This window comes from Mixophyes fleayi, chromosome 11 (assembly GCF_038048845.1).
Source record: "Mixophyes fleayi isolate aMixFle1 chromosome 11, aMixFle1.hap1, whole genome shotgun sequence".
NCBI classification, from domain to species: domain Eukaryota; kingdom Metazoa; phylum Chordata; class Amphibia; order Anura; family Limnodynastidae; genus Mixophyes; species Mixophyes fleayi.
In genome coordinates, this window is record NC_134412.1 from 64,081,235 (window position 1) to 64,095,043 (window position 13,809).

The window sequence follows — 13,809 nt, forward strand, 5'->3', positions numbered from 1 at the left end:
GTCTGAAGAGGTGGGTTTTCAGTGAACGCTTGAAGGTTTGAAGACTAGAGGAAAGTCTTATTGTGCGTGGGAGGGAACTCCACAAAGTGGGTGCAGCCCGGAAAAAATCCTGTAACCGAGAATGGGAGGATGTGATGAGAGTGGAGGAGAGACGTAGATCTTGTGCAGAGCGGAGCTGTCGAGTAGGGAGATATTTCGAGACAAGAGAGGAAATGTATGTCGGTGCAATTTTGTTGATGGCCTTGTATGTTAGTAGAAGAATTTTATATTGGATTCGTTGAAATACAGGCAGCCAATGTAGAGACTGACAGAGTGGCTCAGCAGAGGAATAACGGTTAGTAAGGAAAATTAATCTAGCCGCTGTGTGCAAAATAGATTGTAGGGGTTCAAGTCTGACTTTGGGAAGACCAGTAAGGAGGGAATTGTAATAGTCGATGCGGGATATGATGAGTGCATGAATTAATGTTTTTGCAGTGTCTTGTGTCAGATATGTGCATATTCTGGAAATGTTTTTTTGGTGTATGTAACATGAATTAGATATAGAGTTGATGTGGTGAATAAACGACAGTTGTAAATCAAGGATTACACCTAGGCAACGAGCTTGCGGGGTGGGATTTATGGTCATGTTATCAACAGAAATAGAAATGTCAGGCAGGAAGCTTCTGTTTTTGGGTAGGAATATTATTAATTCAGTTTTTGAAAGATTGAGTTTGAGTTGGCGAGAAGACATCCAAAATGAAATGGCAGAAAGACAGTCCTTAACGCGAGACAACACAGATGGTGAAAGATCAGGAGAAGATAAATAAATTTGTGTATCATCCGCATAGAGATGATACTGAAATCCAAAGGAGCTTATTAGGTTTCCAAGAGAAGTGCTGTAGATAGAGAATAGCAGAGGACCTAGCACTGAGCCTTGTGGAACTCCAACTGATAAAGGAAGCGGAGCAGAGGTGGATCCAGAGAAATTAACACTGAAAGAGCGATAAGATAGGTAGGATGAAAACCAGGATAGGACAGTGCCTTCAAGACCTAGGGATTGTAGCTTTCGTATGAGGAGAGAGTGGTCAACAGTGTCAAATGCAGCAAAGAGATCCAGGAGAATTAGAAGAGAGTATTGGTTATTATTTTTGCTGTGATCAAATCATTGACAACCTTGGTCAGTGCAGTCTCTGTGGAGTGTTGAGATCGAAAGCCTGACTGAAGAGGATCCAATAGGTTGTTTGCTGTAAGAAAGTGTGTGAGGCAAGTGTAGTCAATTCTCTCGAGAAGCTTTGAGGGGCATGGGAGTTGGGAGATGGGGCGGTAATTTACGAAAGAGTATGGGGCAGAATTCTGTTTTTTTAAAATGGTTGTAATCACTGCATGCTTGAATAGTGATGGAAAATATACCAGTAGAAAGAGATAGATTACAGATTTTAGTTAGAGGGGGAATGAGCACAGGAGACAGGGACATACCAATTTGTGAGGGAATGGGATCAAGAGGACAGGAGGTAGAGTAGGAAGATGAGAAGAGAGTAGAAACTTCCTCTCCATTTGTGGGATCAAATGAAGAGCGAGTGTCAGAGGGTGCTACAAAGGAATTGAGCCGATTGCTTGTCAATGGAGATGATACCATTTCAAGCCTGATCTTATCAATTTTGTCCTTGAAATAGGAAGCAAGATCCTGTGCACTAATGTTAGTTGGAGGATTTGGGGCAGGAGGATTCAGAAGAGAGTTAAATGTGTTAAAGAGGTGTTTGGGGTCAGAAGCCTGAGCATAGATGAGAGATTGGAAGTATGCTTGTTTAGCAGTGTCCAGAGCATTTCAATAGGAGTGATAGATATCAGTATATGTGATGAAATCATTAGAGGCACAAGATTTACGCCAGTGACCTCCTGCTTTACGAGAAAGTTTTTGTAGAGTTTGTGTTACCGTAGTGTTGGCAACGTATTCTATGCGAAGTTTGTAGTGTCGCTGGAGCCACTTGATCCAGGGCAGTTGCTAGGGTTTGATGAAAATGGGGTACTGTCCGATCAGGGGAGGAGAATGTAGAAATTGGGGAGAGAAGGTGTTGGAGAGAGGTGGAAAACTGTTGAAGATCAATAGAGTTGAAATTCCTGCGGTTGTGAGGAGGCTTGGAAGAGTTTGACACTAGGGAGAGTAAAGAACTGGGGGTGAGCGAGTATCTAATAAGGTGATGATCCGAGAGGGGGAAATGAGTGTTAAGGAAATGAGAATCTGAGCATAGTCTAGAGAAAACAAGATCAAGACAGTGGCCATCCTGATGAGTAGCGGATTCAATCCACTGGGAGAGGTCAAGTGAGGAGGTTAGAGAGAGTAGTTTGGAAGCAGCATTGGAACATGGATTAGAAATAAGGATGTTGAAATCACCCATGATGATGGTGGGGATATCAGTAGATAAGAAGTGAGGGAGCCATGCAGAGAAGTGTTCAAGAAATTGTTGGTGTGGACCAGGGGGGCAATAGATGACAGCAACATGCATAGAGAATGGGTTAAAAATCCTAACAGCATGTACTTCAAAAGATGTGAACGTGAGTGATGGGACATTTGGTAGAACTGTGAATGTGCACTGTGGGGAGAGAAGTAGTTCAAACCCCCTCCTTGTCTGCCTCCCGGTCTGGGGGTGTGGGTGAAATGGAGACCACCATGTGAAAGGGCTGCAGGTGAGGCAGTGTCTGATTGCGTGAGCCATGTTTCTGTTGTTGCTAGAAGGTTGAGGTTGTTTGAGAGGAAGAGATCATGAATGGAGGTAAGTTTGTTACAAACAGAGAGTGCATTCCAAAGGGCACATTTAAAGGACTTTGGAAGAGAGGGGAGACAGGTGATGCGTTTGAGGTTTGCTGGATTTCTGTAGTGTTCAGATATATGCGTGTGGGAGAATTGAGGGGGACCTGGATTAGGTGATATATCACCAGCTAATAGCAGCAGGGAGGAAGAAAGGTAGGAAAGATGATTGTAAGATGTGTTTTTTTTAGTTTCTGGCAGTAGGGTGCGGCTGTTAAAGTTATTGAATTTAAATAGGAAAACAGTTCATGAGTGTTCACTAGAGGTGAGTGAAGTAATGAAGGGGCAATGTGGACAGAGGTGTGCGTTGCAGGATGGGTGAGGGATGATATAGTCCTAAAGATAATGCCCATGAAAAGAGATAAAGAAAAATATTTTGGCAAGCATTGGGATTTATGAGTCAAATAGCAAAAATGAGGGAATTAAGGAATTACCTAATTGCAATGTCCAGTGTAATCAGATAAGTAGTGCAGAGCTATGCTTCAGCAAATGTAGTTTATCCATGGATGTCTGGATAGTATAGAGTAATGATGTGGGAGCCATGTGGGGGAATGGGTGGAAGTGTTGAATGGAGAGTAATAAAGAGCAGGTGATTGAATAGCTGAGTTTTTTGCAGAGTCATGAGAGAGGAGAGTCGTTCAAAATCAGTATCAATTCTTCCTACTTGTGATGGCAGACAAAGCGTTAAGTAGAACTGAGAGCACAGTGATGAGATAGGGGACTGAAATAACTGTAGCATGGGTAGGGAGTGGTTGAGCAAGTAGTACAGCAGGCTGATTAAACATAGTGGATTTTGCAGTGAAAACAAACTGACAGATAAAACAAACTTTCATGAGAAGAAAAGAAGATGCAGAGTAATTTTTACTTTGTAGGTTTGGGCGCGTATGTTGAAAGTGCGTTTCTTGTACCATTACAATCTGTGGAGAATGACGTTTTAAGTACTGGAACAATATAGTACATTTTTGCGGAGTGTTAAGACTGTTAACATTTATAGTTAGAACTTAGACAGTCATGGTTGATACAGTAAGGTGCCAGGCCAAGGCGAGAAGGACAGGGAGGGGAAAACAGCTTAACTGACAAGACTTGTCTTCCGAAAATTGAAACCAGTACATCCTGAGTACTTGGCGAGTGTGGGTGGTGGTTTTGTAGCAGTGGGGACACTTGCTCGGAGGGAAATCTCAAGCATTGCGAGTAAGAAAGCATGTGTGTATACTTATAGCAAAATTTAGAAAAATTTAGGAGAGAGAGAGATAGAGAAGAAATACAATGAAATGCATTTAAGGAGCATTAGATCAGATAAGCAAACAAATGAGGTTACTGGCTGATGGCAATTAAGATCTACTAGATGATACAAATTGCGTAATTAAATAACGTAACCTCAATATAAATTATGAGCTTGAGTCATGTGACTGATCTCAAAAGTGCATCTCTGTCGTGACCCGAAGGGCCTTCCTGAAACTGCTAAGAGCTGTAGATTACAGATTGTCTCTCAAGTCATGAGGCACAAGATGATCGCTAATGTGAGCTAAATCATTGTTATTAAAAAATACTAATAACGTTAACATCAGAACATAGATATGAAAAGTAATGAAAAAGTAACCAAAAAGTAACAACAGTACTGTATCGTGCATGTACTCTAAATATACAAGTTTCCCGAAGAAACCTCGAGGACCATTCGAGGCACAGGTTCCTTCACTTACAATCATGCGAAGGTTCTATCAAGTATAGCGAACCTAGTGTCACAGACAGTCTTTTTCAGGTGACATAAGCTGATCATCTGGATGAGTCAGTGGGGTCCTGTGATATCAAATTTGGAAACTTTTCTGGGTCTTTCATGTTTGCGTTCATGAGGCCGTGGGGACTGCTGGTCTTGTGGTCTCTGCAGTGTTTGCTGCCAATGTCGAGGGTATCGGTATTCCTAGAGATCATAACAAAGTGATTCCTTGATCTGCTGTCTTAATCTTATGGGACTGACCTTCATGGCCCATCAGTAGGTGGAATGGAAATCCCCATCGGTAGCAAATTTTGTGATCTCGCAGAAGTTTGGTGATTGGGGCAACATCTCGTCGTTTCTGTAATGTAGAGGGAGCCTTCCCATGTTTGTGTGGATTTCCTATGTGTCCCTTATGTAAGTAGGTAAGCTGTTATGCTTTTATATTATTACTAGTGTATTGTTAGCTGTTTTTAACAAATATCAGCAACTAACTGTTGACACATCAGCCACTTTACAGTGCAATTTACTACAATGGTGGTTGCAATTAGAACCAATTAGAGGTTGCTTTTAAAAAAATGTACACAATGTTTAATGTTTGAGATAAATATAAAATTAATTCCCCCCCCCCCCCCCCAAAAAAGGTGAAGTGTATTAAAATGTGTGTTGTGCATATTTAGTAGAGCGTTTTAAACGAACAATGTTTTTAGAACAGTTTATTGTTGATACTCATCTCTGCTGCTGTAGCTGCTTTGGATTTAAACATGACCCTGAGCTTCCTTAAGTTTAAGCATAAATAGTTAAGATACAACTCACAGCTTTTTCTTCTTAACTATCTGACGGATACGGAGGTAACGCCTACTCTTCTTAAGTCAGTACAAATAACGCCTACTCTTCTTAACTTCTTTAGGATCTCCGCCCATTCCCCTCCCATTCCCAACCTTTTATTCTTAAGTGGTCAGAAATCTTCTTAAGTGCAGTTAAGAAGGATTTTCATCTTAACTTAAGTAAATCTTAGCTTACGCAGCGGATTTTCCTTGTTATCTCCCCTTTCTAGGCATGCACAGAGAAGATTTTCGTAAGATCCGCAAAAAACGGGAGATCCAATCGATTATGAATCAGGCCCATTGTCTCCACATACAAAGGACATCCTTAAGTCTTCTTTTGAACTTACTTCTTGGTACAATGTAGAACTGCTCGTAAGACAAACACCCTAAACCTTTATGTGGCAAGTAAATATTACAGTTTTGTCCAACATTTATATGGTTATAAACATTTAAGTGAGGTTAACTCTGAAGTAACAAATACAAGACAAAATATGAGAAAACTATTTATTTTTTTAAATACCTGTAAACCAATAGTTTGTATTCACAATTTAAATAAACACATAGATAATCACCAACATTAAAATGGGTCCTTACGGTAATCCAAAACCCAGAATATGATATTTACTATGCATTTCATACAATACTTTTTTTCCAACCAATCCACAAGTGGGAAATCTGTATTGTTAATTACGCAGTTATAATAAGAGCTTACCCAGTGAAACTATTATAAAAGATACCTATCAAAAAGAGCAGCATGCTTTTCTCAGCCTGGATGCTAGTTGCGAATTCCCACTTTGGTTGATGACTCCACTGGAAGACAGTGTAAAATATCTGCCCCAGATGATGCTGCATAACTCCTGGAAATATTAGCAATGTCCCAATCCGGTTATAACTGCATTGCTATGGGTTCCCCTGCTATAGTATAAGCAGCCCCGTCTGGCAAAGCCTAGTACTGGTACAAGTAAAATAGGGGGGACCCCTGCTTTTTATCCTCTCCGATTTTGCTAATACCATCCTAGAGCACTGGCAACACTAGGGTTGGTGAAGCTGTTTGGGGGAAGTGGGCACACACTGGCTTTTGTTTTTATTTACTGATGCTTTATTTTTATTTTTTTACTGTAGTGTAAGTGGTAGTTCTGGTGGTTTTATTTATTTATTTTTAATATTGTGCTGGCGGTATTGCCACTTTTAATGTAATGCATTATGTCGACATTGTGACTGTCAACATCGCAATCTGTCAACAGTCACAATGTCAACATGTTATCTGTGGTGACATAATGAAAATGTTGACATTCAAACAGTCAACATTTTAAATATGTCGACATTCTGATTGTTGGCAGTATGATCTCAACATTCAGAATGATGACATTTTCATTGTAGAAATTTTGTTCCCAAACTGTCAGTTTCAAAGCTGCATAATATTGTGATTCTATGAATAGGGAGTTAGTGAACAATATTGTCCCTTGTCCCTAAATTAAAGGATAAATCCGAAATTAGTAAAGCTTGCAAAAGAATTGTTTCAACCATCATATGACCCAGAGAAGGTAGCTGACAGATTTTTAGTAATATTACTCCTCTTTTTATAATTTACTAGATGATACTCATGATACCCCTATTAATCACATTAAAAAAATAAAAGTCATCCTATGCTAGGTGTAGCTTCTCTCGATTGTCTCAGAGCTCAAAACTCAACCAGAAAGTCACATCAGAAAAGATCTCTCAAATGATCAAAAAACAAAAGAATGCAGTTGCCACTTTACAAGGCAGCGCCACTTTAAATTTAAGCACTGAAGACGCCGAACTCGCGGGAGTTCAAGAATCCGGAGATTAATACATTTACCCCCAGATGTGCTCACTGCAGATTTTTATAAAAAAAAACTGCAACAGGGCTGTCTCCTCTTTATTTGGAGCTCTTTAATTCTATCCTCCAAGGGAAAAAGTCACTACCGGGGGGAATATTGCAGTTATTAAAAAAAAAGAAATTATCCTACTTTATGAGTGAGTTATAGATCTATATGTGTCCTCAATTTTGACTTAAAATTTTTTGGAAAGGTCCCAGTGAATGTACTTACTTTGGAACTCTTATCCCTAATCTACCCTGGCCAGGATAGGTTTATATCCAGCTTCAAATAGCTTCCATCATTAGGAGGGCTGTTCCAATTCATGCTGCTAATAAGAATGTGACATCTGCCCTGGTGATGTCTCTTAACACAGACAAAGATTTCCATACAAACTCAAGTCCCTTCATGTGACTCACATTACTTGAGAAGGGCTACAGTGGTAATTTTCTTATAGAGATCACGGATTTATATAAAAATTCAACTGTGAAAATTCAATTCCTTATAAATAAATATTAATAATAATAATAATAACTGTGGTTGACCTTGAAAATGATAGCATATACATGACACCTATCATGTCACCTGTCAGCCTACTAGCTTTTCCCTCACATCCTCAACAGCTTTTCCTTCAAATGCCCCCCTGTCCACAAGCTTGTCTCCCACATTTCATCTGCCATCAACTTTTCTCTCTAAAATCACTCACTGCCCATTATGTCTTATTCTTAGCTGTGGCCTCTGTAACTCTGAAACTCCTGTTTGATGGTCGTCTTCATCCCCTGATACACAATCAAGAACCTTTTGGAGTAGGTGGATTTGATCTTGTCGTATTCTGGCCGCTCATGCCTGAGGATGCTGACACAGGTAAGCGGTTCTTGAGTAGATTTTGCATATGGGCACAGGCCGAACCAAGATTACCAGAGAGTTCAAAAGTAGTACACATGCGCCATTGGGTGTGTCGGACGTAATGCAAATATTAAATTCCTTTAGTGAGCTGTCTTTGGATTTAACTCATTGAAATATGATGGAATTTAAACAAATTGTTTTGCACTTCACTAAAGTGCAAAATAGAAATTGCCAAATTTTGAACATTTGCCGGTTCCGTTGGTTTGAGTGGAACAGTTTCAGGAAGTATCTGTGGTGCAGGTTCACCAGACTCAACTTCTGCTCAGAAATAATAATATCTGTAAAATATGCGATGCCTGGTGCTGGTGTTGTTGGTGTTGAATCGTGAGACACATACAGTTGTGATGTTCCTTTTTTTAACAAAATAAAAATAATATATATATATATATATATATGTATATATATATATAACTCAACAGTACCTGTTCCAAAACATTTACAGGGATTTATGTCTACAGTAAACTGTGATGACAGTGTCAGTAGATATGTAACTTTGCTTTTAGCCTAGGTGGATTCACTTTCTAATAACTTCTCATCATCAAACAGAGTGATTGGTGCCATTGGCTACATTTGAGATGAACCTGTGTATTTAAAATTGCAAGTTGATTGATATTAATATATTTCATTTAAATAATATATTTAAGCTGTGAAATTAAAACATGGCATTATCAGATTATCTTATAGGTGTCAGACTTCTGAATTCAATGTAAGAATCTATAATATAAATGTCTAGTGGCGTGTGTTAGTCTGTCTGTGTGTGGAAAAAATAAAACCAAGCTGCAGCGCCACCTGCTGGGCGGAGTTATACACTGACCTACTAAATTCTTAGTGTGTGTGGAAAAAAAAATTCAGAAAGGGCTGAAATTTGGTATACTAAGATGTTTTTAATTTGTTAATTTAATTTCTTAATTGTTAAAAGTGTTTATAAAGATTTAAAAAAAAATATATATATATTTCTTGAAGGAGAAGTAACAGTTGGGAGTGGTTGGTGGTTGCCGGGGGTGACAGTGGGGAGTGGTTGAGGCCTGGGCTATGGCCCAAATGCATGACAAGAACCTTTTTAACACCTTAAGTAGCTTGATTTGACTAGAATGCATGAGTATCATGCAAGGGTTAACTTGTATATAACATTTACACAATGCTGGATTATTGAGTTTGCATAAAGCATTTTAATAAATAAATGTAGACATTACTTAGCAGCTTTAGGTTGAGACAGAGGCCTGTCTGTGTCTCGGACATGGATCCCCTCTATGATCTCTCCTGGTATCAGTTGTTTGGATTCTTCTTCAGAGTAGGTATAGTCAAAGATCAAGGCGGAGCCACCACCAGTCCCGCTGCTGCTCTCCTCTTATCTAACATTTTTTCGTTTACCCTTCTCTTTATATATGTGCCAATTCTCAATGGATTGTTTAATAGGGCCAACTACGTTCACAGCACCACATACAGAAGACCAAAGCTGTTTTTCATTAGAAAATAGTTTTTTTAGTTTGACTACCCAAAAAGCCTGTCATACACTGGAACTATGTCAGTCACAAGCACACAATTTTCCTCAAATCGCACATTGCGCCTAGATTTAGTTTCTCCACTAGCAGCAGAAGACCCTGCCTCTTCCTGAAGCTTGTGATACAGCTTTCATACTGCTGCCCAGATAATATCTCGGGTATATGAACCCGGGACATTGCTGGGGGACAGAGGGGAGCAGAGGCTCCCCCGGAGTCAAAATCCTGGGTAGACCGAATTCATACTGAACATGAGTCTGCCCGGGTTCTCCATGGCAACATCACAAGAAGAGCTCTGATTGGCTCCTCTTGTGATTTTTTTTTTACCTTAACAGTGTGTCTGGTGAGACCCGGTTCGCACCATTCATAGTGCAGGCTTCCCGGGGCAGACCCAGGAATTACTCCACCAAAAGACCCAAGTCTAATTCCCGGGAATTAGATCTGGGACAATTCATACTGCACCGCGACCTGGGTCGTCTGGGTTTGCCCTGGCAAATACCCGGGTTTTTGGTGCAGTATGAATGGGGTATGGGGCTCCTCACCTACATGCTCCTCTCTATCTCTCTCCTCCTCCCCACTGGACCTATACTGCTCCCCTCTCCTTCCTCTCACCATCACAAACACAGAACAGACAAACACAGGTTTAAACATAAAAATGGCGCACACACACACACACACACACACACACACACACACACCCACACACACACACACACACACACACACACACATTACACAGTTTGAATAGCCTACAATAAAGATAAGGCATTAAAAATTCTATCTATACAATAAGTACACAAAATAAAATTCACAGTACTCTTTTTCACACCACTCATCAATCTCCTGCTCTCTCCACTACTCTCACTCTAACTCCTGCAACCCCTATCAACTAATATATGGAAGCAGACAGGCTTTTATAATGTTGGCAAACTTTAAAACACTGATGATGTTGACAATGGTGCTTTAAGATCAATATTGATATTGGGAGTCAAATGATCATTGACGATAAGGCAAAGATAGAAGATAAAGTTAAAGAAGAATTAGCAACTATGACACAATATATGCTGATATGCATTCAAACTGACAAGTGTGTACATATATAATATAGGAGCCTTTTTGCTACACCAGAATGCTTTTGTCAAGAAACATTTGCATAAAGTCTTCAGGCACTTGTACAGCCAGAAAATCAAATGTGTCAGATAAAGGGTGTTCACAACAACCGCAAAGTAATGAGCATACTAATGAATTAACTAATCTATCACCACAAATGCCTCCATGGAAAAGGTAAAATCTATCAACACCACTGCCCCAAAAACTACAATGATGGGAATGATGTAAATGTTTTTTTTGTGTAAATTGTAATGAAGAGCAACCTAATTCTGTAACTTATTATCATAAAATGGCATACACATGCATAAAGTGCAATATAATATTATCCCCTGATTGTGATCACCTCTAATTCTAGCATAATAAGCTAGGCCAGTAGCCAGAATGACTAAATTTGTTATGGAAATGCTTTTCAGTTTATGTTCTAGTGTACTTTCTGAGTGTTCAGTACTACAGGTGGATTAGTAACTGGAAGAGTACAGTCAATCATCAGCCAAAAATATTGGAAGTGTTCACATTCATAGAAATAAAACAACTATGGATAATCTCTAAATTAAGGTCACCTCATTAAAGATTCACTAGAAAAAGTTAATGCAGCGATAATTTGAAAAAAAAAATCCTTAGTAAAGATGCTTGTATTTGCCTCCAGAATTTTATCCTCTACCCTCCCCTTTTATCCCCCCCTCTCCCAACCATCTTATAATCTCCGAAGTAGCAGCAAGCATGTCCAGAGCAATTAGCTATCAGAGAGGGTGCTTGCAGACAGGTCCTGATTATCCAATAGGCTGACTAGGCTGCAGGCCTTTTTTTGGGGGGGGGGGGGGGGGGGTGCAAAATTTTTGGAAACTGAAACTCATTCTATAATATGAGAATAGTTTTTCCCTAAAGTAAAAAGAAAACATGAAAACAATGTAGTAAGGTTTCAATCTTGACATTTTCCCATGGTATAGGTTGAAGACAATGAGTCGTCCTTGGGTGGAGGCTTGAGGATAAGCGAGTAGGAGAGACAAGGATGATGATAGGTGGAGGTGTGACAGCCCCCTCCCCTTTCACATCTTCACCCTCAGTAGTGCTCGTAGATGCCTTCGTTCTGCTATACAGTTCTGATTTTAATGAAAACAAAATGAGTGGCATAAGATTGTTGTGGAGCTCAGTTTTCAAAGCAGTGGAACATAGAAATTGATGGTGGGACGGTGGAAAGGGGGTTTGCAGGAAGCTGTTTTTTAAATTAAGTACAAGTTCATTTTTATCTAGCGCATATTAGCTTAGCATGAAAGGTGAGGGAGCACTATGAGCATATTAGACCAAGGCGGTCTGAACCTTTAATCTGGCCCTGCTTGTTGATTGTTGTTACTATAGAACATTGTGAAGTGATTTTCTCTTTTCCTCCTTAAACAAACATGTTTATTTCAATTCAAAAAGAAAACAATAGCTTCCAACTTAGGGAAAAAGATAAAACAGATTCAGGAACATGATTGTTTCAACTTTTTCAAGGAATAATCCATTGAAAAAGTCTTTGTTAAGGCGAAACGCGTTGGGTATATCTGGTGTTCCTTGTCTGACTGGCGTCATCTGGAGTGTGGCTGCCTTTGCCGGCCGGGATTGTTCTCACGCTCGTGTTTTGCAGATTACGTTTGCCTGGAGGAGGGCAGATAAGCTGTGTTTATTTTATCTATATGTACGGGCATATTTTGTACCCTAATGCCAAGCGATTTTACTGTTAATTAAATCGTTTCTATGAATATTAGTCTCATTTAAGAAGTATTTAAATGGTGTTACAGTATTGTGGCTATCTCATCGAGTTCCAGTTATTAAAGTAACCTGGTCCCGGGGTCTGAGATCACCCAGAGATCCCTTATAAGGTTATACAGCCGCATATACCAGATAAGCTGTATTGATTTATCTATTTGGTACGAACACTACTTGGATTCTTAATATCACTTGCTGAGAATATATTACACTATGTGTGGCGCCCCTGTCTTTTTGTATTTGGATATATATATATTTATATATATATATATATATATATATATATATATACATATATATATATATATATATATATATATATATATATATATATATATGTGTGCCACGGCCTCAAGCGATAGCAGGTCTTTACAATGCGAATCCTAGGGTCTGCACAGTTTAGCGCTACACCAACAGGGTGCGGAGTCTAACGAGCAGACGGTGTTCACCAGGAACTGCCGCAAGGCAGTATGGTCTTTAGCTGCGTCTTGCTCGCAGGTCGCGGCTCCTGCTAGAGTACTGCACAAGGCCCTCTTGGGAAGTTTGGAACCCAGCAGGTAGGATAACAGGTATTAGAATAGAATGTCAGCCTTGCCGACGAGTATAGTAGCAGGTACTTTAGTAGAGTGTCAGCTTAGCAGACTAGTAGACTAGATGGTTGGTACCTGAACGGAGTGTCGGCTTGCAGACGAGTAGAGTAGATAGTTGGTACTTGAATGGAGTGTCAGCTTTGCAGATGAGATAGTAGCAGGTACGTGAGTAGAGTGTCAGCTTTGCAGACGAGTAGTACAGATAGTTGGTACCTGAATGGAGTGTCAGCTTTGCAGACGAGATAGTAGCAGGTACGTGAATAGAGTGTCAGCTTTGCAGACGAGATAGTAGCAGGTACGTGAGTAGAGTGTCAGCTCTGCAGACGAGTAGCACAGATAGTTGGTACCTGAATGGAGTGTCAGCTTTGCAGACAAGTAGTACAGATAGTTGGTACCTGAATGGAGTGTCAGCTTTGCAGACGAGATAGTAGCAGGTACGTGAGTAGAGTGTCAGCTTTGCAGACGAGTAGTACAGATAGTCACGTCTAAGGTACCCAAAAGGTAACTGAGGAACAGGCACTGAGGGTTTGGAGGAAGTGCCTTTTGTATTTGGCGCCAGGATTGCCTGGCCAATAGGAGGACAGGCAAAGATTTTATAAGTTGCGGGTCTGCGCATGGGCAGACCCGAATCCAAGATGGCGGCGCCCAGGACAGAGCGGACCGCCGGAGGCAGGTAAGTGTGCCGGGGGTCGGGTGAGCTGCCCGATACCCCGGCGGGTGACAATATGTATGTATCAATGTTTTCACTTTTTTTCACTTTATACAGATCATACAAGCCTGGAGGAGAGGGGTATTTA